Source organism: Canis aureus, chromosome 30 (genome assembly GCF_053574225.1).
Source record: "Canis aureus isolate CA01 chromosome 30, VMU_Caureus_v.1.0, whole genome shotgun sequence".
NCBI classification, from domain to species: Eukaryota; Metazoa; Chordata; class Mammalia; order Carnivora; family Canidae; genus Canis; species Canis aureus.
The window spans coordinates 44,017,905-44,026,586 of NC_135640.1; the positions used below are offsets into that span (position 1 = coordinate 44,017,905).

The 8,682-nt window shown below is 57.4% G+C and overlaps 1 non-coding gene across 1 annotated transcript; it reads right to left on the minus strand.

Moving 5' to 3' along the window:
• Positions 1-7,539: 7,539 nt before the first annotated feature.
• LOC144302107 (U4 spliceosomal RNA) lies at positions 7,540-7,681 on the minus strand. The gene has a single exon (XR_013368985.1). It is a non-coding gene; the product is annotated as a U4 spliceosomal RNA (small nuclear RNA).
• Between the last annotated feature and the right edge of the window lie 1,001 nt (positions 7,682-8,682).

The window sequence follows — 8,682 nt, forward strand, 5'->3', positions numbered from 1 at the left end:
GGCCGCCAGGGACACGCGGGTTAGCAGCCGGGACGACGCTGCTGAAGCGCCTCCTCCGCCCTGTGCTTGTGAGCCCAGCGCCCTCTCCGCCGCCCACTGCGCTCCCACCTGGGGCTGCACCCACCTCTCGGCCTCCCAACTCGGCCCACGGGACCGCCACGCTCCTGTGGGAGCCACGTGTGTGGCCACGTGTGTGGCCGCGCGGCCTCCTGACGTCCAGCAGGTGGGGCCAGGCCCGCGAGGCTCCCCGGTCCACAGAGGTCCATGGGTCGGGGTGCGGGCGCCGTGCTCAGGGGCCCTCGCCGGCAGGAGGGTGCAGGTCGGGAGCCCCCGCGGCAGGTGTGGAAGTGCAGCCTGAGCCCCGAGTCCCCAGACCTGCGTGGGCCGTGCCCCGAGTGCCGTGGGAAAGGGCCTCCCAGACCCCGGCCCCGCACACCAGGCCCCCCACCCTCAGGACCCACAGCCACTGCCTGACACGACCACGCAGAGGAAACCTCCCTCTGAGATTAGTGGATCCAGCTCCGAGGGACGTGAATTCCCAGGGCTGCTAAGTGGCAGTGGCCACTTAGTGGCCCCACAGCCACTAGTCCAAGGAGGGCTTCATGCTGTTCGGGGACAGAGTCCGGAGCAGCTTGCGTGGGTCCGCGGGGCAGGGACGCTCCCCGAATGTGGAGGAGGCTCGTCCCAGCTGCTGGCACCTGCCCTCGGCTCTGCGACGCCAGGCTGGGGCCCGCTGTGCCCGGAGAAGCTGGGGGGACGTCCCGGGAACTTTCCCTTCTTATCACGACAGTGGACTGAGCAGCCCGGCTCCCCGGGGAGAAGGTTGCGTCTAATGCCATTGGGAGGCAAAGGTGGCGACACCACAGACCACGTGCGGCGGGCAAGGACGGCAGAGAACGGGGCCACTGCGCTGCGGGCAGCATCTTCTGGGGCACCTCCGGCCCTCGAGGCGTCTCCCTGGGAGAAGGTCAGCACAGCCCCGGCTCGGGGACCAGCTGCCCATCTGACGCCTTGTTCTCAAAACCAGTGGTTTTTTTGTTTTTTTTAAATAATGACTTTATTTTTTAATTTAAATTCAGGTAATTTACATATAGTGTGTCTTACAGAGGTAGAGGTCAGGGACTCACCAGTTGTCTGTAACACGCAGTGCTCGTGACATCCCGTGCCGCCTCCATGCCTGTCTCCCCGTGACCGCGTGCCCCTCCCTCCAGCGGCCCTCAGTGTGAGGTCTGAGTAATTTTGGGGTAGAGTCCTTCGGGTTTTCCATATAAAGTATCGTCATCTATGAACACAGAGAGTTTGACTTCTTCTTTGCCCATTCGAATGCCTTTTATTTCTTTTTGTTGTCTGACTGCTGAGGCCAGGACTTCTAGGACTGTGTGCATATCAGTGGTGAGAGTGGAGTGGACATCCCTGTCGTGTTCCTGATCTTAGGGGAAAGGCTCCACTGTTTCCCCATCGAGGATGATATTTGCTGTGGGCTTTTTGTGGATGGCCTTTAAGATGCTGAGGAACGTTCCCTCTATCCCTACATTATGGAGAGTTTTAATTAAGAAAGAGTGCTGTATTTTGTCAAATGCCTTCTCTGTGTCAATTGAGAGGATCCTATGGTTCTTGTCCTTCCTTTTATTAATGTGAAGTATCAGCTGATTGATGTGCAAATGTTGAAGCACCCTTGCAGGCCAGGAATAAATCCCACTTAGTCAGGATTTTAATATCTGATCCTTTTAATGTACTGTTGGGTCCTATTGGCTACTACCTTGGTGAGAATTTTGGGTTCCATGTTCCTCAAAGATATTGATCTTTAATTCTCCTTTGTGGTGGGTCTTTATCTGCTTTTGAGATCAAGGAAATGCTGGCCTCATAGAATGAGTCTGGAAGTTTTCCTTCCATTTCTATTTTTTAAAACAGCTTCAGAAGAATAGATATTATTTCTTCTTTAAATATTTAGTATAATTCCCCTGGGAAACCATCTGGCCTTGACTCTTGTTTTTTGGAAGATTTTTGATTAGTGCTTCAATTTCCTTGCTGGTTATGGGTCTGCTCAGATTTTCTCTTTCTTCCTGTTTCCGTTTTGGTAGTTTATAAGTTTCCAGGAATGCATTCATTTCTTCCAGATTGCCTAATTTGTTGGCATATAGTTGTTCACAATATGTTTTAAAAATTGTTTGTATTTCCTTGGTGTTGGTCGCGATCTCTTCTCTCTCATTCATGGTTTTATTAATTTGGGTCCTTTCTCTTTTCTTTTCGGTTTGGCTAGGGGTTCAATCTTATTATTTCAAAGAATCAGCTTCTAGTTTTGTCAATCTGTTCCACTGTTCTTCTGGTTTCTATTTCACTGATTTCTGCTCTAATCTTTATCATTTCTCTTCTCCTGTTTGATTTGGGCTTTATTTGCTGTTCTTTCTCCAGCTCCTTTAGGTGTATGGTTATCTTGTGTGCTTGAGATTTTTCTAACTTTTTGAGAAAGACATATTGTAATGTACTTCCCTCTTAGGACCACCTTTGCTGAATCTCAAAGATTTTGAACCGTTGTGTTTTCATTTTCATTTATTTCCATGAATTTTTAAAATTTTTCTTAATTTCCTGGTTGACCCATTCATTCTTTAGTAGGATGCTCTTTTTTTTTAATACTTATTTATTTTATTTTATTTATTTATTCATGAGAGACACAGAGAGAGAGGCAGAGACACAGGCAGAGGGAGAAGCAGGCTCCATCAGGGAGCCTGATGTGGGACTCAATCCCGGGTCTCCAGGATCCGGCCCTGGGCCAAAGGCAGTGCCAAACCACTGAGCCACCCGGGCTGCCCTAGGATGCTCTTTAACCTCCAAATGTTTGCATTCCTTCCAACTTTCCTCTTGCGATTGAGTTCAAGTTTTAAAGTGTTGTGGTCTGAGAATATGCAGGGAATAATCCCAATCTTATTGTACCAGTTGAGACCTGATTTGTAACCCAGTATATGATCTATTCTGGAGAATGTTCCACGTGTTGACTATTCTCATTTTGAGACAGCTTCCGGTTTGCTACTGGGCCTTCATGGAGACTGAAAACCTAACCCTGGGACATCTGGAGATCACACGATTCAAGTATTGTCTGATGCACGTTAGTCGTAACTTTGGGTGTGTGTGTAACAGCAGCACGTTATCCCATGGAAATGCCTGGGACACGTGAGCAGGGGGCCCAGGCTCCTTGGACACCAACTCCTATTGCATTGCCTCCTTTCTCTGTCTGTGTCCGTGGCCTCCAGGGTCCCTGTCCGTGTCCGTGGCCCCTGGGGTCCCTGTCCGTGTCTGTGGTCTCCGTCGCAGGGGTCCCGCTGAACTGGAACCTGACCGCCACCAGACCAGTGTGGGCTCCGTATTCCGTCGGTGGAACCGTCAGGGAAATAAAGGGCTAGTCCAGTGGCTTGAGTGATTGGTCCCGATGGCCCAGGGGAAGGTGGGTCACTGCACAGCAGAGGTGAGGAGGACCCTGGAGCCCGGGCCACAGCCGTCATACTTCCGTGACCAGCCGCAGGGATTAATGGAAACTGTAGCAACCAAAAACATAAAAAAATACAAATAAAGCAGGACTTGAGGACTCAGGCCCTTCAGGAATGAAGATTTGGGTCATTCTACCAGGATAAGGGACCCGGGCACTGTCCCCTGAGGACCAGGAGATGCGGAGTGGGTGGCTGAAGGAGGAAGCCGGGAGTGGCAGTGGTGACCCCGTGAGCGAGGCCTGTGCAAGCTCGTTATGTGCGTGTGCTTATCAACACCCGTGCTCTAACCATTTTTTTCTTTCTCCTTCCCAGTTTTTATTTTATAAACCAGTTGTTGGAGGTAAGCATTTTGTTACTTTTTAGGTGACTGAATTTTCAGTAGAACCGAACCATGACTGATCTGGGGAGAACTAAATTAGCTGGCGATGGGTTCGAGGGTGGCTGAGGCCGGGAACCCTCTCGTTTGGGGAGGAACTACCTCCCTGGCGACAGAGACGGTGGTCTTTTTAGGTAGAAATTCGGTGGTTGCCAGGGGGTTCAGCTGTGGGTGGGACGGTGCTGAGGGATGCTGGGTGGCCAGATGGGCAGACCCACCCATGACAGCCTGCGGCCTCTTGGGCCTGACTCTGCTTCAGCCCCTGTGCTGCACCCGCAGCCCCTCCTGACAGTGGGCCAGGTGCTGGGCTTTGCAGCGAGGGTGTTAGCAGGGGCTCCCCCTCCGGCGTCTGGGGGGCGGCCTTCACTGTCCCTGACGGCATCTGCTGGTGCTGCCGCCTGTCCAGAGGGGGCAGCCCTGGGTGCGCTGGCCTGGCTCTCTGACACGGACACTGCACAACTTGCATTCACGTCAGCTTGCCACCCCTCTGCCTGCCCGCCTGCCCTGCTCAGCCTGCTTGTGCCCCGGAGGTCTCAGCACCTTCTGAGTGCTGAGTGCAGAGTGTAGAGTGCTGAGGACTAAATACAGAGTGCAAAGTGCTAAGTACAGAGTGCACAGTGTTGAGTGCTGGGGGCTAAGTACAGAGTGCTGAGTGCTGAGTGCAGAGACCACTGCAGGGCTCGGGCTCACACCCAGCAGGCAGCCCAACATTCTCTGCACCTGCCCAGCAGCCTGGGTTCACCTGTGCTCCCTGAGCTGCGTCGAGGACTGGGAGGGGCGGTGACTTTCCAGCTCGTGCACAGATGTGGCTCGGGGCCCGAGGTTGTGGGTCAGGGACCACTGAGCGGCGTCAGCGGCCAGAGCCTCGCGGCTGCTGTCCATGCCCAGGCCCGCGCGGCCACAGCGGGGATGGGTGGGCCCGGCTGAGGGACGCCCTTGCAGGGCTCGTGCTCGGAGGCGCCGAGTGCGGGGACTCCATGCCTTCCCGCCGAGGGCTCGTGAGCACCCTGCGTCGCCCGTCCTGGAGGTGACGGGCCCGAGAGGGGGCCAGGCCTGGCATTGCCGGCGCGGCAGTGGGTGCCCCCGCCCCCCATGGGCCGCCCGACCCAGCCTGGCCGCCCGCATCTCAGGGCCTCTTTTACTGTCACGATTCCTTATGTCCCTCGGACCCAGACCGAGCGCTAGGTGACGAGAGAACCCAAATGTCCGTTTAGCTCTTTACTGCTCTGCCATGAGGCCCCAGTGATTTAAAGTGAGGAAAATCCAAGGACGCTCCGTGGAGGGGCGCCCACGGTGGTTGGTTAGGCCCCGGCTCCTATTTCGGCTCCGGCTGTGACCTCAGGGTCATGGGCGTCGCCGGGGCCCCTGCCTCTGCCCCCCGAGTACACCTATACATCCTACAGAACCACGGGGCCCTCGGGGAGGGTGACCGCAGTGCAGGAGGGGCAGAGGGGGTGGCGGCCCCGAGCCCGGAGCCCACGGTCCTACTGTGGATATGCGACACACACCCCCCACCGACTAACGTGCTTCGCCCCGCATTTTCCTGCAAGAACATTTCTGACGTCACACGTGTGGATTCTTCGTGACATCAGCCGGTCCCTCCGACAGCGGCTGTGACGTGTCCTGGGGCCGCCGCAGGCCCCGCGGGTCAGCCTCGGCCCACAGACACCCGACCCCAGATGCGCCGCGCCCATGTCCATGGGCGCCCTCCGTGGGCTCGGTCGGTCACTTGCTGGGACGGTTCGAAGGGTGCGGGATGGTCGCCGTGGCCAGGCCTTCTGTGCGGCCACCCCTGGGCCGCTGAACCCCATCCTTCGCCACCCACGGCTCCGCTCACCCCAAGGCTCCCCGAGCGCTGCTGGCCACATGGTTGGCGGCGGGGTGACGTCCTTCATGCCCAGTGCTTCCTGCGGGAGGCCGCGTCCTGGGGCCTCCTCGCCCTCTCCCGGGGCCCCATGGCTCCGCCCCGAGCTGCACCCCAGCCCTGCACTGCCCGTCCCGGTGTCACGCGGCTGCAGGTGGAACAGGCCACCGCACTGTCGGTAGGTGCAGAATTGGTGGCCGGGGGGCGACAGGGGCTCCGGCGTCTGGTCCACGGCCCCTCTAGACGCACAGGTGCGTGGATGGGGCGTGGAGGGGCGCGGGCCTGGGGCACCGCACAGGTGCACGGAGCGCCCCGCCACCCCGCCCGCATGGGTCCTGGGCTGAGCCCCGTGGAGGGAAGGCCACGGGCGGGACATTGTTCTCCGGTGGAAGGGCAGTGCCATCCGCCACCAAGCTGCTCACGGGGCCCTGACAGTGACCGCGTCCACAGGGAGAAAGGGGCGCCTGTGTCCGGAGGGACGTGGGAGAGGGGACAAAGACTTTGTTGTGGCGAGTGCGAGTCTCAAGACAGTGAGAATGAATCGCCCTCCCTGTTCTGAAGAACGCAACCGGGGGTGGGGGGGGGGCGATCCCGGAGCCGGGTTCGAATCCTGCCATCGTGGAGGCCGCACTTCACCTGTGTGAGCCTCAGTGAAGGGGGAGGCGGTTGTGCCCGAGGGGATTGCACAGATACGGGTGCACACGTGTGCGCCATGCAGAGGCCGTCGGTGCCCGGGGACCGGGCCGCCAAGAAGTCCCCGCCGTCCTCCGTGGAAGGCTCCCGGCGCTGCCTGCTGAGCCCGTGGGTCGGGGACTCGGAACAGGAGGTCGCCGGCCAACAGGTGCTGCCAGGCCCGGAGGCCCAGGCTGGTTCTGGCGGCGTCCCTGCGTCCCTGCGTCCCCGGGCATCACATTTTATTGTTTTTACCCCACATCGGATTCCGTGAACCCATTTGGTTTCTAAGCGGTCGCCACAGCATCGGCGTTCCTCTGGCCCCTCTGCCCGCCCGGGGTTTGCCATGGGGCCGCGGCACCGGGAGACCCAGCAAACAACAGGCCTTTGTTCTTGTTTCTGTTTTTCAACGTTCTTTGTCACTGTGGAGCAGGCCTGGAGGCTGCAGCACAGCGGGCGTGCCCCCGCGAGGCCCGGCCTTGCTCGCGCGTGCGGGGCGGGTCACGCGGAGGCCCCGAGCTGCCCGGCGGAGCAGCAGCCAGACCCCAGCCCAGAACTGACCGCCCGCCCCTTGCGCAGGACTCCACGACAGCCTCGTATGTGATCGCACTGTTTATGGATTTTAGGGGCTCTTGGAATTTTGGACATTTGCCATAAACTCGTGTCAGGTTTAAAGTTCAAAAAAATCACTGTATCAGCCTATTTGTTTTTTGCTCAATGGGGACACTTTTTAGCCTCACTGCTCTACGTGCATCACACATTCCTGGGCTTTGTGTCGCTGTGGCCGGAGCAACGCAGCAGTGACAGCAGTGGCCACCGCGAGCCGCCGAGCAACAAGCTTCTCCGTGAGGATGTGTGCGCCGCGGGCCGCAGGTGCCGCCGGGCTCCCGAGCCAACCCGGTAACACTCCGGAAGGTGAAGGACAGGGATGTGGGACTCCAGAAGCCCAGTTCCTGGCAGTTTCCTACTGCGGGACAACACGGGTTTTTGTTTTCCAGAAACAAACTTTAAGTTGAAGATGCTGTAAAGAGTCACTGCTACATTCACAGTTTTCATAGGCCTGAAATACACCCCCGTGTAGACTTATTATCTAATAGCTCCGACGGGGGCTGATATAAACGAATGTAAAGGGCACTCAGATGAACTCATAGGAAAGGTAGACAACACTTGGATTAAAACCTAACGTGGTAGGTATTGAATAAATGATATGATTCCGTGTGTATCAATTAGCAATAATCGCGCCTCGGATAAACCTCATTGGCTACGATACTGCCACTGCGCAAAGCTGATTCCGTGTATATGAACATTAAATTTGTTATGCACCTAAAACGACCTCTTGGCCTTTAAATGTGACTTAGGTAATATGTTTGTATCCGTAGCTTAACTGATGAATTCTTTTTTTTTTTATTTTTATTTTTATTTTTTTGTTTTTTGTTTTTTTTTTTAACTGATGAATTCTTAATATGCTGAAACTTTTTTAAGGATTGCAAGAGGAAGGCTGTTGCGGGAAGGTCTGGGTCCAGCGCGGGGGTCCCTCCACCTGCAGGGTCCCCCGGACGCACGCTGGTTGCCTCCCACCTCCCTCCAACTAGGACCGTGGGACGCAGAGGCGGAGAGGACAGTGCGCATAGCACAGCTTCTAAAACGCAAAACTAGGTGCCCAGGAGTGGAAGGGGGTTCGCGGGTGCTGGGTCCCCCTGGCCCCCGCCCCCACCCGGCGCACTGCCCTTCTCGCTACCTGGAAACCAGGAGAAGGAGGAGAAGCCCCAACACATGTTGGGTCAAGAGGGTCCTGCAGCCAGCAGAGGCCCCTGAGACTCACGGAGGCTCCCGCTGGGACAGACGCCCCCGTGGAGTGACAACCGCACCCCCCACGGTGAGTTCTCCCCCTGGGCAGGTCCCTCAGCAGGTCCCGGACACAAGCGTGCTCTGGTGGCCCAGGAGCTGCTTAAGAGGGTGGGCCCTGGGCTCCTCAGGTGACGGTCTGGAAGGCGCAGCCCCGGGGCTTGCCCCGGACCCGGGGGTGCGTGGGCAGAGACCCACCAGGGACCAGGCTGTACCCGCCTGCCGACGACACCTCCAGACCGGGGAGGAGCCTTCTCAGCCTTGTCAGCTTTCTGCATCCTCAGAAGAAACTGGGGCTCAGTGGAGGCAGAGACTGCGCAGGTCAGGTCACCGCTCAGTGGCAAAGCCTGGGTCTGACCCCAGGTCTGTCGTCAGGGTCCAAGCTCTGACGGGGTTGCAACGCCGCCTTCACGCAGGACCGCATGTGGAAATGCCTGCTCTTC